The 7,500-nt window shown below is 42.7% G+C and overlaps 1 protein-coding gene across 2 annotated transcripts in view; it reads right to left on the reverse strand.

Moving 5' to 3' along the window:
• Positions 1–7,500, reverse strand: part of sdk2b (sidekick cell adhesion molecule 2b) — a 200,908-nt gene that overhangs the window by 180,824 nt on the left and 12,584 nt on the right. The gene's annotated exons all lie outside the window — the stretch shown is intronic.

The following is a 7,500-nucleotide window of genomic DNA, read 5'->3' on the forward strand; positions in this document are numbered from 1 at the left end:
TTGGTTCGCTGTTAATCACCCCTGAACTAGCAACTGACCAGTATAAAACCCACCAGAGAAAAGCTGAATGAACCTGAACTCACTTTGGTTTATTGTGGTGCCTGTCTGCTAGTATTTGTGTGTTAAACCCCCCCACCCACCCCACCCCCGGCCCCCCAGTTAAAAAAAAAAAAAATCTAAAATAAATTGAAATATTTAAGAGTGACATGTACAAGCTCATTAGGTCTTAGGATCAGAAGTGAAGGAGTACCTGCCAGAAACACCACTTCTGCCTGAATGCTGGCAACATGCGACTGGATCAGCTCAGCTCACTACAGGAACATCACAAGTCTGGATCAGCTCAGATCTCTACAAGAACATCACACTCCTGGATCAGCTCAGCTCACTACAGGAACATCACACTCCTGGATCAGCTCAGCTCACTACAGGAACATCACATGCCTGGATCAGCTCAGCTCAGTACAGGAACATCACACGCCTGGATCAACTCAGCTCACTACAGGAACATCACACGCCTGGATCAGCTCAGCTCACTACAGGAACATCACACGCCTGGATCAGCTCAGCTCACTAGAGGAACATCACACGCCTGGATCAGCTCAGCTCACTACAGGAACATCACACGCCTGGATCAGCTCAGCTCACTACAGGAACATCACACGCCTGGATCAGCTCAGCTCACTACAGGAACATCACACGCCTGGATCAGCTCAGCTCACTACAGGAACATCACACGCCTGGATCAACTTAGCTCACTACCTCTCTGAAGATCAGCTGAAGTACTTTGCAGTCTGCCATCTTACAGCCATCACATGTGTGTCTTTGTGCGTGTGTGTGTGTGTGTGTGTGTGTGTGTGTGTGTGTGTGTGTGTGTGTGAGAGAGAGAGAGAGAGAGAGAGAGAGAGAGAGAGAGAGAGAGAGAGAAGAATGCCTATATATGGGAATAATGAGCCGTTATTTGAAGGTTACTCTTTGTGTGTGTGTGTGTGTGTGTGTGTGTGTGAAGGTTGCACTTTGCTGGCCAAGACTCTCCTTCTCCTTCTCCTGCTTCTAAATTATAATGGCTAGACTTAGTTGAGGAGAGAAAGAGATCACCAACAAGATTAAGAGATTAAGAGATTAATATCTAAACAATCAGGTCCTTATTTTTCTTCTCTTCAGAGCTGAGCACACAGACCAAGGCAGTGGAGTCTGGGTGTCTGGATGTGTGTGTGTGTGTGTGTGTGTGTGTGTGTGTGTGTGTGTGTGTGTGTGTGTGTGTGTATATACGTGGGGGGGGTAGACATTGTATTAATATGATGCTCATTAGGAAGGTGAGGTAGTGGTGTGATCTAGTGAAGTAACGGTGTATGTGGTAAAAACACACAAATGCGCACACACACACACACACACACACACACACACACACACCTTGTCACACTTTTAGCAGAATGATAACTTAGATGCTGGGAAGTCTGATGTCACATGTAGACACACACACACGCACACACACACACACACACACACACACACACACATACACACACACACACACACACACACACACACACACACACACACACACACACCACAGTCCCACAACTGCTGCTGCTGGGTACTCAGCTTTTGCCCTGGTGAGTGAGCACCAATCACAGGGTTTTGTGTACCAATCACAGGGTTCTGTGTGCCAATCACAGGGTTCTGTGTGCCAATCACAGGGTTCTGTGTACCAATCACAGGGTTCTTCAGTAAGAACAAGAAAAAAGCAAAACCAAATCATTCACATTCTAGAACTCCACCCATTTAAGATTCTAGAACTCCACCATTTTAAGATTCTAGAACTCCACCCATTTAACATTCTAGAGCTCCACCCATTTAAGATTCTAGAACTCCACCCATTTAACATTCTAGAATTCCACCCATTTAAGATTCTAGAACTCCACCCATTTAACATTCTAGAACTCCACCCATTTAATATTCTAGAACTCCACCCATTTAACATTCTAGAACTCCACCCGTTTAACATTTTAGAACTCTGCTCGTTTAACATTCTAGAACTCCACCCATTTAACACTCTAGAACTCCTCCCGTTTAACATTCTAGAACTCCACCCATTTAATGATCCAATGACACTGGAGAGCAAGAGGAGAAAGAGGGATGAGAGGTGAGGAAATAGGGAGGGAGCGGAAGAGAGGAAAAAAGGGATTAAATGAAAGGATGGACAGAATGTGAAAAGAAAGATGAGCGAGTGAATCTGAAAGCAGGTGTTTCTGTTAAGGGCGGTGGAGTCTCGCGGGTGAAGGTACTGGACCAGTGACCAGAAGGTTGCCAGTTCAAGTCCCACCACTGGCGGGTTCCCACTGTTGGGTCCTTGAACAAAACCCTTAACTGCTCAAGATGTGTTCAGTCATGGTTGTAAGTCACTCTGGATAAAAGTGTCAGACAGATGCAATAAATGGAGCATTGCTCCTTGTTTAGTTGAGGAAGGATTATTCAGAGAAGAAGAACGTTCTGTCTGAAGGTGTTTCTACATTGTGGAAGTGTTTTAGCAGAACAAGTGTGTTCACGTGTGACTGTGTGCGTTTGAGAGCACATCCGCGCGCGACAGCATGTTCGCCGCGCAAACCCGACTGCAGTCCGACCCGGCAATCTTCGTATGTCCTTGTGCAGGATATTCAGAAGCCATCATCTGTGTGCACACGAGAGGGACAGAGAGAAAGAGAGAAAGAAACAGCACTCTGATCTCATGCTCAGTCAAATACAGCCTTTACCCACCTAATTGCAGCCCTGAACACTGTGCTATAATAATGGGAAATTTGCCCTTCACAAAAATGTGTACATATGCGTGTGCACGCACGGCACACACACACACACACACACACACACAGATGCCACCAGTCCAGATGTCCTCAGGCACTTGGCCCAGTTCTCTTTCTCAATTTTACTGTTTGTCTCTCGCCTACGATGTCCTTAATCTCCATAATCCTTAATCCTAGTCTTTATTCCTTCCTTGGCGCTCCCCGATTCTCTCTGGTCTCTGAGGAACGTCTGTGTATCGCAGCTGCGTTAATACACCGTCCTCCACCTCGCTGCCCTCCACAAACCCCACCCACTCCACAAGCTCCACCCACTCCACAAGCTCCACCCCACTGCTGTACACCAGGCCGCCCTGGTACCGTCGTGACTGATGGCCAGTTTGCCTCACAGTTTCAAGCACATTAAGCCCCAAATATGAATCGGTCCATGTACACACCCGTATCAGGCAACCCCTTTAAAGAGTTGGACCATGTGCTGTTACCATTCCAGCCCAGCGTGATTCATCAGTTGAGGAGTGTGGAGACAGCCGGACATTAACATCACATGAGGTCTATTTTTAGAGCATTAGTCAGTGCACAAGCTCTGACACTCACCTCACGTCTGAAGTTTAAACCCCAAATCTGGAGCCAGTGAGTGTCGGTCTGGAATGTGTGCGTCATGCGTCAAAGTCTGTGCAAGAGATTTTGTTTAGATTTGGAACATTTCACTCAAATAGCCAATGTTTTCTTTACTATTTAATTACTAGTAAAAGTAGTTTAAATGTTTCCCTTCCATTTTCTGTGTGTACAGTCTGAAGTTTTTGAAGAGAGGTAGGTGAAACGAGTGTTTAAAATAAAGTGCAAAAAGTTTAAACAAACCCTCGAATATGAAACAGAACATTATTAGACAAATGCAGCAGGATGTTCTGTAAATATATTTAGTAAATGGTTTGTAATTATATTTTGTAGATGTTCTGTAAGTTTATTTTGTAAATGTTCTGTAAGTATATTTTGTGGATGTTTTGTAAATACATTTTGTAAATATTTTGCAAGTAGATTTTGTAGATGTTCTGTAAGCGTATTTTGTTAATGTTTTGTAAATATATTTTGTAAATGTTCTGTAAATATATTTTGTAGATGTTCTGTAAGTATATTTTGTATTTGTTCTGTAAGTACATTTTGTAGATGTTCTGTACATATATTTTGTCATCAGACTCTGCACCATGGCTGAGTTTATTAGTAAATATGGTGACACCATAAATGAGTATCTGCTTACTCTAAAGGCAGTTGGACTTGACAGCAAAATTACCACATTAAACAACCACAGAACCAGTCGACAATTCAGCTTTCCTGACGTTTACATGAACGCGTCTCCCACACTGGGGAAATACTCTAAGCACGGAGACCCTGGGTCTTTGTCATACTAAGCTAGCATACCCTAATGTGAAAATAGCCACCACTGCCACTCAGTGATATTGTATATTTGTGCAGTAAAACAACCTCTCCAATGTTATCATTAAATTTAGCACATTAAATCTAAATGCTTGTGGTCATCATGATATTGAAATGTTCCTCAATTGCAAGTATATCTTACAAATCTACAAATCAGCTGGCTGGCTGTCTAAACTGGGTCTGTCTTGCTAGCAAACACGATCTCTTTTCAACGGTGATGTCACATGCCTACAACCACAACAGAGGATAACAGTAGAGTTTAGATCAATTTTGTGCTAATTTAGCCATGCTAGAATGGCAAAACTGGTTGGAAACTCAAATCAGTTAAGCACAGACAACCATGCTTTGTTTCAAGTCTCTCTGATCACTCGATTCCCCCATTCTGATGTGGATTCACACTGAAACTGATCCTCGGAAAACTTGCTCACCCGAATTTGTGCTGTACTCTAGGGTTCTGTGTTTAATATCCAAACAGGGAAGCTCCAAAAGGATAGATGTCTCAGATAAAGTGGCCATTCAGTGTACATTCAAGTCAGGGAGCACAGATTTTTTGGAAGGCAGTAACCTAGCTAGCTAGGTATCATGGCTATGCCAAAAACGAAAAACCTTCTATCACGTCCACGGATAAACAGGCTCGCGGAGTCAAGAGTCAAGATGGCCAGCCAACAGATACAGTAAAATCAAAATATGTCAAAGACTCCAAGAAGCCCAGACTAAAGTCAAAGGAGATTGAGGCTGATAGGAGACCACATAGCCACCCTGGTTTTCCTAGCAAAGAACCTTAAACATGCAAAGAAACTCAAAGTTTGAAGTATTAAGGTTAGAATATAGTGATTTTACTTGCTTTATTTAGCAAGATTCTATTTAAAATTCTAACTTTTGCAATCAGATTTTTTCTGTGTTCAATCCAATTAACATTTTATATTCAGGCAATGGAAGTTCTTTATATTTTTGTGGGGTTTTTATACCAAGGTATCATTTTGGTATTGAGAATTGCAATACTACTAATGGTATTGGTATCGAAGTGAAAATTCTGGTGTTGTGACAAGCTTAGTGTGCACTCTCTTGTTGGTAGCCAGCAGCTATAGGCTAGAGACAAATACAGGCAGAGTAAAGGTGTAGTACAGGTGTGTGTAGTACATGTGTGTGTAGTACACATATGTGTAGTACACATATGTGTACTGAAGGTGTGTGTAGTACAGGTCTGTGCAGTACAGCTGTGTGTAGTACATGTGTGTGTAGTGCAGGTGTGTGTAGTACAGGTGTGCGGTGCAGGTGTATGTAGTACAGGTGTATGTAGTACAGGTGTGTAGTACAGGTGTGTAGTGCAAGTGTGTAGTACAGGTGTGTGGTGCAGGTGTATGTAGTACGGGTGTGTAGTACGGGTGTGTAGTGCAGGTGTGTGTAGTACAGGTGTGTAGTACAGGTGTGTAGTGCAGGTGTGTGTAGTACAGGTGTGTAGTACGGGTGTGTGGTGCGGGTGTGTAGTACAGGTGTGTAGTGCAGGTGTGTGTAGTACAGGTGTGTGTAGTACAGGTGTGTAGTACAGGTGTGTAGTGCAGGTGTGTGGTGCAGGTGTATGTAGTACAGGTGTGTGGTGCAGGTGTATGTAGTACAGGTGTGTAGTACAGGTGTGTAGTGCAGGTGTGTAGTACAGGTGTGTAGTACAGGTGTGTGTAGTGTAGGTGTGTAGTGCAGGTGTGTGTAGTACAGGTGTGTAGTACAGGTATGTGATGCAGGTGTATGTAGTACAGGTGTGTGGTGCAGGTGTATGTAGTACAGGTGTGTAGTACAGGTGTGTAGTGCAGGTGTGTAGTACAGGTGTGTGTAGTGCTTGCAGACTGCAGCGCTCTCAGCCGGCACAACTCAGACAGAGGGGCTGCTGTCTGGTGGGTGGGCTAGAGTGGCAGAACATGGAGTGCATTGGCATGGTAATTAACCAATGAGCAGACAGGGATCAATAGGCCCCGCCCTGACAGGTAACCTGTAATTAAAATTGGAGCTATCGACAAAGAAGATGGATGGAGAATTTCAGAGCTACTGAGGAGAAAAAGCAGCAGCCGCCTAACAGGACTAAATGTGTGTGTGTGTGTGAGTGAGAGAGAGAGAGAGAGAGAGAGAGAGAGAGAGAGAGAGAGAGAGAGAGAGAGAGAGAGAGAATGTGTGTGAGAGAGAGTGAGTGATTGTGTGTGTGAGAGACAGAAAGAGAGAGTGAGAGTGTGTGTGAGAGTTAGAGAGTGAGAATGAATGAGTGTGTGTGTGTGTGTGTGCGTGTGTGTGTACTTCCAAATAAACAAAACTTCAATGATCGACTCTGCAACTTGTAACAATGAATAATTTTAATGTGGAGTCTCTACATACTGAATCCTTTGAATGTGGAGACTTTACCTACTGAATCCTTTTAATGTGGAGTCTTTACCTACTGAATCCTTTTAATGTGGAGTCTCTACATACTGAATCATTTTAATGTGGAGTCTTTACCTACTGAATCCTTTTAATGTGGAGTCTCTACATGCTGAATCCTTTTAATGTGGAGTCTCTACATACTGAATCCTTTTAATGTGGAGTCTTTACCTACTGAATCCTTTTAATGTGGAGTCTCTACATACTGAATCCTTTTAATGTGGAGTCTTTACCTACTGAATCCTTTTAATGTGGAGTCTCTACATACTGAATCCTTTTAATGTGGAGTCTCTACATACTGAATCCTTTTAATGTTTAGTCTTTACCTACTGAATTATTTTAATGTAGATTCTTTACCTACTGAATCCTTTTAATGTGGAGTCTTTACCTACTGAATCCTTTTAATGTGGAGTCTTTGCCTACTGAATCCTTTTAATGTGGAGTCTTTACTTACTGAATCCTTTTAATGTGTAATCTCTACATACTGAATCCCTTTAATGTGGAGTCTTTACTTACTGAATCCTTTTAATGTGGAGTCTTTACTTACTGAATCCTTTTAATGTGGAGTCTTTACCTACTGAATCCTTTTAATGTGGAGTCTTTACTTACTGAATCCTTTTAATGTGGAGTCTCTACCTACTGAATCCTTTTAATGTGAAGTCTCTACCTACTGAATCCTTTTAATGTGGAGTCTCTACATACTGAACCCTTTTAGTGTGGAGTCTCTACATACTGAATCCTTTTAATGTGGAGTCTTTACCTACTGAATCCCTTTAATGTGAAGTCTTTATCTACTGAATCCTTTTAATGTGGAGTCTCTACCTACTGAATCCTTTTAATGTGGAGTCTCTACCTACTGAATCCTAAACAG

This window comes from Electrophorus electricus, chromosome 14 (assembly GCF_013358815.1).
Source record: "Electrophorus electricus isolate fEleEle1 chromosome 14, fEleEle1.pri, whole genome shotgun sequence".
Taxonomy (NCBI): Eukaryota; Metazoa; Chordata; class Actinopteri; order Gymnotiformes; family Gymnotidae; genus Electrophorus; species Electrophorus electricus.